Source organism: Bufo gargarizans, chromosome 4, assembly GCF_014858855.1.
Source record: "Bufo gargarizans isolate SCDJY-AF-19 chromosome 4, ASM1485885v1, whole genome shotgun sequence".
Taxonomy (NCBI): domain Eukaryota; kingdom Metazoa; phylum Chordata; class Amphibia; order Anura; family Bufonidae; genus Bufo; species Bufo gargarizans.
Genome location: NC_058083.1, coordinates 429874690 through 429888101, shown reverse-complemented (window position 1 = coordinate 429888101; position 13412 = coordinate 429874690). Strand labels below are relative to the sequence as shown.

At 40.5% G+C, this 13412-nt stretch overlaps 1 long non-coding RNA gene across 1 annotated transcript in view; it reads left to right on the top strand.

Moving 5' to 3' along the window:
* Positions 1-12833, top strand: part of LOC122933762 — a 62257-nt gene extending 49424 nt beyond the window's left edge. The window contains exons 2-3 of the long non-coding RNA XR_006388551.1: positions 8399-8549; positions 12520-12833. This is a non-coding gene — a long non-coding RNA (uncharacterized LOC122933762). The remainder of the gene's footprint in view (positions 1-8398; positions 8550-12519) is intronic.
* The last annotated feature ends 579 nt before the right edge of the window (positions 12834-13412 follow it).

Here is a 13412-nt window from a genome sequence, read left to right as displayed (position 1 = left end):
CAGGTCTAAAAAAGTGAGTATGTCTTGGGTGGGGAACGGGACGGGTCGGCAGGCCCGTCTCATTCATTATTTTCTACGCCTGGTTTAGGCATAGAAAATTGTCTAAATGTAAGACAGCAAGGAAGCTGTCTTACATTTAGAAGCGTTTATGGATACACCAAAGTTATATAAAGATCCACCGCCAGCTATAGGGCTTATTAAGATGGCATCTAAAACACTGGTCTTCATAAATGTGCTCCAATGTGCTTACCTGTGCCAGTTCTGGTTCTTGTTCACCCAGCTGATTAGTCGGTGTTCTACCCTCACCAATTGGTGGCCTAAGTATAGGTCCTTAATATTAAATTCCCAGAAATTCCCTTTAATTACTTTAGTAATACAGGAGCAACACCAGCACTTATATAGTATAGAAGGTATCCATACAAGAGTTTGTAGATCCAGACCTGTATTAGAACCCTGCACACCATCCCAAAATATTTTTGGCAAATATATATTTTTTTAAACCAAGAGTGAGGTGACAGGGAGCCAGATATCCTGGGGATAGGTCATCAATATATATGGCCGGACATGTATGGTTTGGGGGAATGGAAAAAAAAGAGCAATACTGCAACTGAGTTTTTACGTTTTTGCGGCGTTCATATTTCAACATAAATAGCAATATAACTTTATTCTCTGAGTCAATATAATTACAGTGATTTCAAATACATATTTCAAATAAAAAGCCTTTTTTTATTGAAAAAAATGATTTTTTGCATTGTGGTAAAAGGTGTATTGGCAGTCACAAAGAGGTTAATGGAAACAACACCCACACTCCAATAGAGCAAACCAGATACATTCTACCAGGTGGCATAATTTTTTGTCACTGGGCACCATATGGTGTTAAATAGATACCAATGAAAATATCATAATTATCAAATAACAGCATTAATCGCTTCTTAATTGCTTTATTATTAGATAACACAATGCAATATCAGTCGTCATATTTTAATATAGAATTCTGGTCAAGTCTTTAAAGGACTATTATGGAGATGCGGTGAGGGTTGTAAAGACCTCAGAAAGTAACGTACTTGGTGAAAAAAAAACAGTTCAATTAAAGGGGTTATCCCATGACTAATGTAAAAAATGAAAATCAGACATCATATAGTACATGACAATCTCTTTCTAAGAAAGCTAGAACCAGTCCTGTACCTCACATGGATCTAGAGATCTCCCCATTCATTGCTGGTTGCTGTTTAGATTCATAGTATATCAGGCCCACAGTTCAAGGGGCGTGTCTTTTCTGCTGCAGCTAAGGGGGCGTGTCCATGCTCTCCCTATCACAGCTCAGGAGGCAGTTGAAGGATGAAACTGAGCATGTGTGGCCATCTCAGTGAGCAGGTCAAAGAATAAGAAAAAAACAAAAACAACAGGTGGCGCTACACAGATACATTTTATTGAATAACTCTGTGGCTATACAAATTTTTTAATTTCATGCAATTACAAAAGTATTCAGATCCAGATGCTGGTTTGAAAACTGTAGAATATTTTTCGTGGGACAACCTCATTAAACATGAAACTCAATGGATGAGCTCCAGTATTTGATAAAAGACCAGTGAAGACCTTTATTGTGCACCTTTAAGGAACATCATGGACACTAGAACTACGACCGGTCATGGCATAACTTTATACAACAAACAGAGAACCAATTTCAAATTGCAAATAACCAATGATTGTTCATTACCAAGTCACATGACACAGTAATTGGTTACTAAACAGTAGCAGTTGCTAAATAGTTGCACTTGTTTCCCTTTTATTGAACCGACTATGTCACCGTTCACGTGGCACAATAATTGGGCATCAATCAATTCCTAACTGTTCTAGGATTGGATACTCACTATGCAATATCAATTGTCATATATTAAAGGAAATGTGTCTTCAGAAAATGAACTATTGTTTAAATCACATTTTATGTTGAACACATTTTTTAAAGAATTTTTGGTGAATATTTGATAAAAAATTCCTTGTCACTATTTATATTAAATAAACAAAAATCCTGCCATTTTCACATTGGCCACTAGGCCTAAAATACGCTTCACACTCGCGCTTTGGCTTTCCGTTTGTGAGATCCGTTCAGGGCTCTCACAAGCGGTCAAAAACGGATAATGCATTCTGAATGGAAAAGGATCCGCTCAGAATGCATCAGTTTGCCTCCATTTCGTCACCATTCCACTCTGGCGGTGGACACCAAAACACTGCCTGCAGCGTTTTGCTGTCCGCCTGACGAAGCGTAGCCAAACGGATCCGTCCTACACATGTAAGTCAATGGGGACGGATCCGTTTTCTCAGACACAATCTGGCAGAATAGAAAACAGATCCGTCCCCATTGACTTTCAATGGTGTTCATGACAGATCTGTCATGGCTATGGAAGACATAATACAACCGGATCCATTCATGACAGATGCATGATGTTGTATTCTTGTAACGGAAGCGTTTTTGCAGATCCACGACGGATCCACAAAAAACACTAGTGTGAAAGTAGCCTTAGACGTACTGCCTTTTGAGAACAGCTACATGGGCAACAGACACAATGGACAGGAGGAGACCCCATTGACTTCTATGGCATGCTCTTTGCCCTGTGCAGAGGTCAGGAGGATGCTGATAAGCTGAGACTTCACCTATTGTGAATGGTGGATCCTAATTTATCTATACACAGAGGTGTTACTTGTCACTGTAGTTCTGCCTGTGGTGATAATGATAATAGTCACTGAAAAGTTACCTCGGCAGAACAGGAAATTTTGATCTATTATTAGGCTTAGTGGCCAGTGTGAAAATTGCAGGATTATATAAAAAAAAATAATAATATAGCGACATGGAAAAAAAAAAAACATAAAAAATTAAAAATAAAAATACGTTTAACACAAAAGCGTGATTCAAAGAGTAGGTAATTTTCTGATCACACATTACCTTTAATATTGAATTCTGTCACAGATCAAGTCCTTAAAGGGGTTGTCCGGGTTCAGAGCTGAACCCAGACATACCCCTATTTTCACCCAGGCAGCTCCCCTGAGGCTAACATCGGAGCATCTCATGCTAAATCGCGCAGGGCACGGGTTCTTTTGTTTTCAATAACACACTGCTGGGCGGAAACTTCCACCTGTCAGTGTGTTCGGTTAGGTCACTGGCTCTGATGGGCGGGCTTTAGCGCTGCCCTAGCTGTTTTACTGGCTATGGCAGTGCTAAATCACTATCATCAGTTCCGGTGATGTCACCGGGCTTCCTGGCAGCCCCATGGAGAGCCCCAGTACGTCACCGGATCTCCAAAAAATGCCTTTGCCCTGCACGATTTAGCGCAGGGCAAAGGAGAGCATCGGAGAATGAACTGCTCCGATGCTCCTGTCAGGGGGGCTGCCGGGGTGTCCGTTATGCAGGAGAGGACTCCCCTGCATAATGGAAACAGGACAGATCCGTTTTGCAGCCTATAGAATTCTATTATAACGGAATGAATAACGGAATGCCTCTAAAGGCATTCCGTAATGCATTTTGTCATAGAATTGTGTTATGGTCCGTGGTAACGGAATCCATAACACAATTCATCTTTTACCAGTAAACGAAGCGTGAACGAATTTCATAAGCGGAAATTCGCTCATTCTCTAAATTGTCACATAAGTACAATTTGTGACGCATTTCGGTTCAAGAATGAACCTTCTTCAGACTTGTATCATATATGTCAATACAAGTTTGAGGAGTTCATTCTTGAACTGAAACGCATTCAAAATTTTACTTATGTCTCAATAAAAAGAAGCATTTATTCTACAAGTGAGTGCCAGTCCATTCTTCTGCACTATCCTCAGTGTAGGTCATCAGTATCTGATCGTGGGGGTCCGACACCCGCCGATCACCTGTTTAAAATGAAACAGAATCCAGTGGGCACTCAATCTTGCGTTCGCGTTGCAGCAGGAAGGAAGGAGTAAACTCCACGTTAAATGTATGAAGGAATCCTGGCAACCGTGTCTTGCTTCAAAGTATATTCTTTTATATTTTTTTATCATTCAATGTGTAATAAAGACGCGTTTCGGCACAAAGCCTTTCTCACTCAGTAAATAATCAATACGCCTTTATATATAAAACATAATGCATCACTCCCAAGTGACGTAGCATGCCCAGCAGTAGGCGGTGATTATCACAACACAAATCAGTAACAAGGTTTCACTTTCATATGTAGCAATAATGAACAAAGGTTACCGTGTTGTTATCCATAGAGATGTTCAGCGCGACGATAAGGTCTATGGAGAAAATTAACATATCAAAAGATAGACAATAAACTAGAAACATCAACAGAAAACATATTTTTACGTGTAATCTCATAATCCCGGATGAATCCCTGATTAATCAATCACCTGTTACTCCGGTACAATACGTACTTCCAAAAGTGCACAAAACACTATTGGACCCCCCTGGTTGCCCGATTGTGGCCTCGGTGGATTCAATGTTGCCCCCTTTGTCAATTGTTTTGGAAAAGATATTGACACCATTAATTAAGAACACACGATCCTTCTTATTGGATACAGCACATCTCTTGAGAACAATTGCGGATCTTCAATCTATCGCTCCTGAAGCTGGTTGGTAACCATAGACGTTGTGAGTTTTTATACGTCGATAGAACATAAGGGAGGAATACAGGCAGTGGTGGATTTTTTTGCGAACCAGTGACTATTCGGGCATACAACAAGAATTTATTCTGCAAATCTTGCATTTGGTTTTGTTTGAGAATTTTTTAATGTTTGAGGATACTTATTACTTGCAACAGCGCGGGACCGCAATGGGTTCTAATGTGGCCCCGCCCTACGCTAACGCATTTATGTCATCTTTTGAGGAGTCATATGTATATAACACGGAACAATATTAAAAAAAAGGTCCTGATGTGTAAGAGATTTATTGATGGCATTTTTTGCGTGTGGGCGGGGCCACAGGAGTCCCTCCTTTCCTTTTTTGAATACTGTATGTGAAGGTCTGAAATTTACCATCACTTTTGACAAGCAGATGGTAAGATTTTGGACACCACTGTAATGAAAAATTAACATGGTCATCTTTCAACTGATCTGTTCAGGAACAGCATTCTCCATTATACTAGTGCTCATCCCCCTTCGCTTAAGGGTCCATTTACACGTCCGTGAATGTGTCCGCACCCGTTCCGCAATTCTGCGGAACGGGTGGGGACCCATTTATTCTCTATGGGGCAGGAATGGATGCAGACAGCACACAGTGTGCTGTCCGCATCCGCATTTCTAGAGCGCGGCCCCGATCTTCCGGTCCGCGGCTCCGGAAAAAAGTAGAACATGTTCTATTCTTGTCCACAATTGCGGACAAGAATAGGCAGTTCTATTGGGGTGACGGCCGGGTGTATTGCAGATCCACAATACACTACGGACGTGTGAATAGACCCTAAGAGAGCGATACCAAAATCCCAATTCCAGAGAATTAAACGTGTAGTCTCTGACCCAATAAGACAGGACCTTAGATTAGAAGAGATGACTGAGAGATGTTTTGAGAGGGGCTATGACAAATTCATTTTGGACAAGGCAAAATCAGATCTACAATCTCATGTCGCCGTAAAGGATAAACCGCAGAGGATAACCTTTATACATACATTTCATCCCTACAATGCTGGTTTTGATAAAATGGTTGGAAAACATTGGCATATACTGACCAAGTATAATAGAACAAAAGTAACTGGGCACTCTCAGGAAATCTGGACCATTTGAAATTTATTAACATATAATAGCATGAATAACTGTACTAATTGACAATGATAATATAAAACTGTAAATTAAAATACCTATCCACTACACCATAAAACACAATATGCAGTAATCCAATAAAACAAATACTAAGATATAAAATACTAAAATTTGAGGAATAAAATAGAATATTCAATAATTTGTACGAATAATCTGCAAATATTATTATGAGAAAGTCTGATATTTGAAATTTTAGTGATAATCCAATGTCCTTTATGTACGTCCCTTTCGATATATAACAGGGATATCTGAAAATAAGCCGAATCCCAATGAGCAAAGAACAAACTCAAGCGGCGTCCCGCTAATAGCATCCACCAGCAGCGTCCCACTGGAATAATAATGCAGTTTTTAAATCGCTGGATAATAATTGCTGGATAAAATCGTACTGTCTTACCGTCTCCTTTAATCAGTCGACAAAGATGCAGTTATGGACCTCTAAGTTTGCAGCCCATATCTCGTAGTAAACTCGCACACCGGCAATTGTTTGGCACATGTAGTCAGGCCTTCACCATGGAATCAGGCCTTACACGTTATTTTCCAAGTATACCTTTCTTGTGACCGAGGTTCTTTCTTTGCGACTTTCCAGTCAAATCTCCAGCTTCCCAAGTGGTCCAAATGTTGGGGTCCTGTCTAGGCTAGACGCGTTTCGGGGTTTAGAAATACCCCTTCCTCAGTAGCTGTCAGTCCCCCAAACAATCCCTTTCTTATATAGTGGAGAAGTTCTTCCAAAAGTCTGGATAGGATGTTCCAAAAACCTGGAGTGGATCAATTTTTGATCCACTGTTTCATTGAGTCTATTCCTATTCAAATCCTCGCTATATCATATAAAATCACATTGCCAAATAATTTTAATATATATATAAAAACACACATGTATTACAATGGTCTTAAAATTTCCATGAAATAAAAAATAACATTCTAAACAGATAAACACGAAAATATGCTCTAGATTGTGTTTGCAGCTGGGTATGTGAAAATCCTTTCATCCCCATATTGATGTAAGTCAGGTGCTTCTAATAGACCAAAAAACGCATCTAACACCATGCGGTTTTGATGCGTTTTTTGCGGCAATCATCCTGGACCCCTCTGTGTGATATTTCTACCTTCACTAAAGTGTCCAGGATCACAATATAAGAGCAGTACTTACTAAAATGCAACTGGTAACTCATGAGTTATTTTTTAGTGAATACTCTATACTCCGATATCTTATTTTCTAATGTATTATTTTCAGGGAGAAAAGATACCTTGCTTGGAAGTCTATATTCCACACTACCATTCAAATTATTCAATATATAGAAACAAAATATGCGCAAGATTTTCTTTGCAACTGGGTATATAAAAACCCCTCCATCTCTATATAGATATGGACCAGGAGATTCCAATAAACCAAAAAACGCATCCGACAGCATGCGGTTTTCATGCGTTTCCGATGCGATTTTTGCGGCAATCATCTCGGGCACCTCCGTGTAACATTTCTACATTCCCTGGAGTGTCCAGGATCATAATTTAACAACAGTATTTGACAAAATTTCCTGTATCAGCCTCCTGAGTCATTTAATGGTGAACGCTATGTATCCTAATAGACTAATTACATTGATTTGTAATAAAAAGAACCCCAGTTTTAGAGATAAATTAGTACATGCTGATTTGGGAAGTAAGGAGGGAACATTGAGACAAAGTACATTAAGAACAATGAAAAAAGGTACATTTCCCTGCCGCCATTGTTTTCAATGTTCTCATGTCATTAAAGACCCAGAATTTTATCAACCTCACACGGGACAAGCGATCAAGATAGAAGTTTTTTTCACATGCGAGTCCACAAATGTCATTTATTTGATAAAATGCAACTGTGGTCTGTTGTACATAGGGGAAACAATGCAGACAGTGAGAGATAGGATATGTGAGCACAAATCTACAATAAGAACAAAAAACCTATTACCGCTTCCCCACCATTTTGACAAATATAAACACTCAGTGTCCCAATTGGTACTCCTGTGTGCCCCATGGCCTTCTATGTGCTTACTAAGCACAGCGCCATACATTGTATAGCGGGTGTGCTTGGCGTCACGCTCAGCTCCATAGAAGTGAATGGGGCTGAGCACAATACCAAGCACAGCCGCTATACAATGTACGACGCTGTGCTTGGTAAGCTACAAGAAGGCCGCGGTGCTCACAGGAGCACTGGTGCCATCTCAAACAGTTGATCGACAGACGTCCCGAGTGTCAGACCCCCACCGATCAGATCCTGAGGATAGGTTATCAGTATCCAAATCACGGAAATCCCCTTTAATATACGGTTCTGACACAAGTCAAGTCCTTAAGGGGCTAGAGAGACTAGTATGGAGATGTGGTGAGGTGTGAGACCCTCAGAGTTATGTATTTGAAGGAACCAGTGTGCTATTAAACAACAGAAATCCTGATGCTGGAAGCATCTGAACATGAAACAAGTGCTACATAGATGTTCTTCTTGTATTTTATCTGTTAATGCTGCCGAGACCCTGGACAACTGAGGAATTCTGTGTAAGTCAGTAGTAGATGGAGACATCATTCCCTATAAAATGCCGGCATGGCTCTTTCTGCAGTTAAACACTCTGTTTGCTTAGTATTGTTTTCTATGTTGCAGCAACCGGTTTATTTTGGAAATGCCCCATGAACATGCAAACATCGCTTTCCTCCTGCCATCCTTTCTCTGCACATCCTGTTTGCATTGGTCTTCTCAGCAGCAAAAGCAAACTGTACTTAAGAACAGCTGGTAAAGCTGATGACGTGCGCAGGTATAAGTTCAATTCTACACAGCAATGCTATATATATGTGTGTTTATATACATATATATATATATATATATATACATACAGTCGTGGCCAAAAGTTTTGAGAATTACATAAATATTGGAAATTGGAAAAGTTGCTGCTTAAGTTTTTATAATAGCAATTTGCATATACTCCAGAATGTTATGAAGAGTGATCAGATGAATTGCATAGTCCTTCTTTGCTATGAAAATTAACTTAATCCCCCAAAAACCTTTCCACTGCATTTCATTGCTGTCATTAAACGACCTGCTGAGATCATTTCAGTAATCGTCTTGTTAACTCAGGTGAGAATGTTGACGAGCACAAGGCTGTAGATCATTATGTCAGGCTGATTGGGTTAAAATGGCAGACTTGACCTGTTAAAAGGAGGGTGATGCTTGAAATCATTGTTCTTCCATTGTTAACCATGGTGACCTGCAAAGAAACGTGTGCAGCCATCATTAGAATATTCAAAATAAGGTGTAAGCTCCAATGGGAATAGCGTCTCAAGATAATATTAGTAAAAAGCAGAGCAGCACGCCAGTATGGTGAAAAAAAGAAAGCAGTTTTTTCACCCAGTGGTGACACGATGTTTCGGCTCCAACATGAAGCCTTTCTCAAGCAATGTAACAAAGCAAACTGAACATACTTATAGTGTGAGGAAGTGACATCATCAAACAAAATTAGCATTAACCCATTGAATGCGTCATCCAACGGACCAACACATGTGCGATCAAGTGCGCATGCGGCAAGACCCGGACGCGTCATCCGAAATACACAGTACGCGCATGGCTAGATAATAGCGTCACATCAGTGTCATCACATTTTCATCCGCCCGGCTGCCTTTTTAGACAGGTAGCTACAGGGTTTTGCCACTGGTGGCACTTCCTATATCCGTGATACCAATGATTTTCTGGTTAGGTTGAATCAGGTACACATCCCTGACTCCCAAGAGGTAATTCTAGCCTCCTTCAATGTAGTGTCTTTGTACACCTCTATTGAACATCATAGAGGGATTGAAGCTGTTAAAAAAATGTTGCCTGCCTCCTCATTGTCAGACATGGTTGCAGATTTTGTTCTTGGGTTACTCTCTATTTTGTTGGAGTATAACTACTTCTTGTTTCAAGACACTTTTTATATCCAAAAACGTGGTGTGGCTAATATCTACATGCGTGTATTTGAGGAGGACGTCATCCATCTACCCACTTCAGGCATGTACTGAAGTGGTGGAAAAACATAGATGACGTCTTCCTCATTTGGACAGGCAATCAGGAACAACTGATTGAGTTCCACAGGTTCCTTAACAGAGTAAATAGGTCCCTACAATTTACCTTGATACATTCCACCAGTGAATTGCAATTTTTAGACACCAAGGTATTGTTCTCAAACGGCACTTTTTTGTACACAATTATATGTCAAATCAACTGATAAAAATACAACTCTTCTGTATAGCAGCTGTCATCCTAAAAGAATGATAGGTTCTCTTCCGTACTCGCAAATGGTGCGAGCCAAGAGAATTGTCTTTGATGATCTGGATTCCAGACACACGTTGGATGACATGCTACACAGGTTTAAAAAACATGGCTATCCCAATAAACTATTGGAAGAACACCGTAATACAGTGATGGTGATGGACAGGCATAAAATCCTGTTCGGCCCATCGATTAAAAGTGGAATGTCCAGGATCCCATTCGTGTCTACGTATACTGAGGCCAGCGTCGATATCAGTCATATCATCAGACGACACTGGCCTGTTCTTGCTGGCTCCATCAGGGGTGTTCCTGAATTTGATTCCCCACCATTGTTCTCTTACAGAAAGTCCAAGAGTCTTAGGGACCAATTGGTGCTGGCTGATGTGGGGACAAAAAAAGTCCTCAGACAATCTACATTGATGCGTCCCGGACGCGGATGTTTTCCGTGTCTTGGTTGCGTCAATTGCAGATACATGTGCAAAGCCTCCTCTTTTATCCATCCGTCTACGGGGGCTGCTTATCCTATCCGTTTTCATCTGACATGTATTTCTGACCATGTGGTATATGTACTGTCCTGTCCCTGCAATATTTTATATGTTGGGGAAACATCTACAGACAAAAAGGATTGGATCTTCCAGTCTCTAAACACTTTACGGATCTCAAACACAAGGAAAGGGATCTTAAGTGTTGGATTGTGGATTATGTACCCATGCTGAAGAGGGGTGGTAACAGAATTACACTCCTCAAAAAGAAAGAAATCCATTGGATTTTTATGAAACCACATGGCCTCAATGTTGATCTCAATTTAGGACAGGTATTTGGTCGATAGATTGCCCTGACCCATTTTTTTATTCACTCTATGCTCAATTCCTGTGATGGGTAGTAATGTAATTTTTACAGGGAGTGCAGAATTATTAGGCAAATGAGTATTTTGACCACATCATCCTCTTTATGCATGTTGTCTTACTCCAAGCTGTATAGGCTCGAAAGCCTACTACCAATTAAGCATATTAGGTGATGTGCATCTCTGTAATGAGAAGGGGTGTGGTCTAATGACATCAACACCCTATATCAAATGTGCATAATTATTAGGCAACTTCCTTTCCTTTGGCAAAATGGGTCAAAAGAAGGACTTGACAGGCTCAGAAAAGTCAAAAATAGTGAGATATCTTGCAGAGGGATACAGCACTCTTAAAATTGCAAAGCTTCTGAAGCGTGATCATCGAACAATCAAGCGTTTCATTCAAAATAGTCAACAGGGTCGCAAGAAGCGTGTGGAAAAACCAAGGCGCAAAATAACTGCCCATGAACTGAGAAAAGTCAAGCGTGCAGCTGCCAAGATGGCCATATTTCAGAGCTGCAACATCACTGGAGTGCCCAAAAGCACAAGGTGTGCAATACTCAGAGACATGGCCAAGGTAAGAAAGACGACCACCACTGAACAAGACACACAAGCTGAAATGTCAAGACTGGGCCAAGAAATATCTCAAGACTGATTTTTCTAAGGTTTTATGGACTGATGAAATGAGAGTGAGTCTTGATGGGCCCGTGGCTGGATTGGTAAAGGGCAGAGAGCTCCAGTCCGACTCAGACGCCAGCAAGGTGGAGTACTGGTTTGGGCTGGTATCATCAAAGATGAGCTTGTGGGGCCTTTTCGGGTTGAGGATGGAGTCAAGCTCAACTCCCAGTCCTACTGCCAGTTTCTGGAAGACACCTTCTTCAAGCAGTGGTACAGGAAGAAGTCTGCATCCTTCAAGAAAAACATGATTTTCATGCAGGACAATGCTCCATCACACGCGTCCAAGTACTCCACAGCGTGGCTGGCAAGAAAGGGTATAAAAGAAGAAAATCTAATGACATGGCCTCCTTGTTCACCTGATCTGAACCCCATTGAGAACCTGTGGTCCATCATCAAATGTAAGATTTACAAGGAGGGAAAACAGTACACCTCTCTGAACAGTGTCTGGGAGGCTGTGGTTGTTGCTGCACGCAATGTTGATGGTGAACAGATCAAAACACTGACAGAATCCATGGATGGCAGGCTTTTGAGTGTCCTTGCAAAGAAAAGTGGCTATATTGGTCACTGATTTGTTTTTGTTGTGTTTTTGAATGTCAGACATGTATATTTGTGAATGTTGAGATGTTATATTGGTTTCACTGGTAAAAATAAATAATTGAAATGGGTATATATTTGTTTTTTGTTAAGTTGCCTAATAATTATGCACAGTAATAGTCACCTGCACACACAGATATCCCCCTAAAATAGCTAAAACTAAAAACAAACTAAAAACTACTTCCAAAAATATTCAGCTTTAATATTAATGAGTTTTTTGGGTTCATTGAGAACATGGTTGTTGTTCAATAATAAAATTAATCCTCAAAAATACAACTTGCCTAATAATTCTGCACTCCCTGTATTCTGTTATTTATATAAACATACAGATACTAATTAAGCTAATTTTCTCTTTCTTTTACTCACACAGTTCTATCATGGTCGATGGCTGAAGGTTGCGTGAAATGAGCATGGACTTGCGTAGTCACCCCAGCTACAATACCCAAACTCCACATCTCCTTTCGGTGCCCAGCGCCACCTTCTGAATTGAAATCGCCGCCCTCCCTTTCATTAGAGCCGCCTACCTCAGTTCATCACCGCCTCTCTAATGTCAGCACCGTCTCTGAAATCGTCCGCTCTCCTCAGGTTATACTTAGTGCGCACGTGCGGGATCTGGCTGAGGAGAGCGGACGTTAGAGAGGCAGCGATTGGTAAAAAATAAATAAAAGGTTATGGTGTCAAAACATGGAGACACAAAGCAATAAAAAATAATGAAAGAAGGTTTTACATTCTTTAAAAGTAGTAAAACATAAAAAACACTAAATAAATGTGGTAAAGAGAGTTAGACCAGCACCTCCAAGAGAGGTAGACAAGACTGCTAGAGTAGGTCCTGTCTGATAGAAGCCAACTTGTCGCTGGTAGACGGGCCGGACATATTCTTGATCAAATATATTCATATAGTAAGTATAGAAGTAATACATTTTACATTTGTTCCTGTTTTTCAATGTTTAAATGTGTTTGTGTGTGAATATAGCAATGTGCTACTAATTATAGTCCTTGTTTGATTCACCATTGTATTCAGCTGTGTCTGCATCCTGAGGACACAGATACAGTTGAAAGCAGGGCATGTGGGGGCTAGACAGCTGGCGACTGCAAGCTACATTTGGATCTTGGTTTTCCAGTTGAGAAACCTGCTCTAGTGGCAACCATTACAGTGCTTAGTCCCTTAAAGGGGTTGTCCGGGTTCAGCTGATGCTCCGATGCTCTCCTTTGCCCTGTGCTAAATCGCGCAGGACAAAGGCATTTTTTGGAGATCCAGTGATG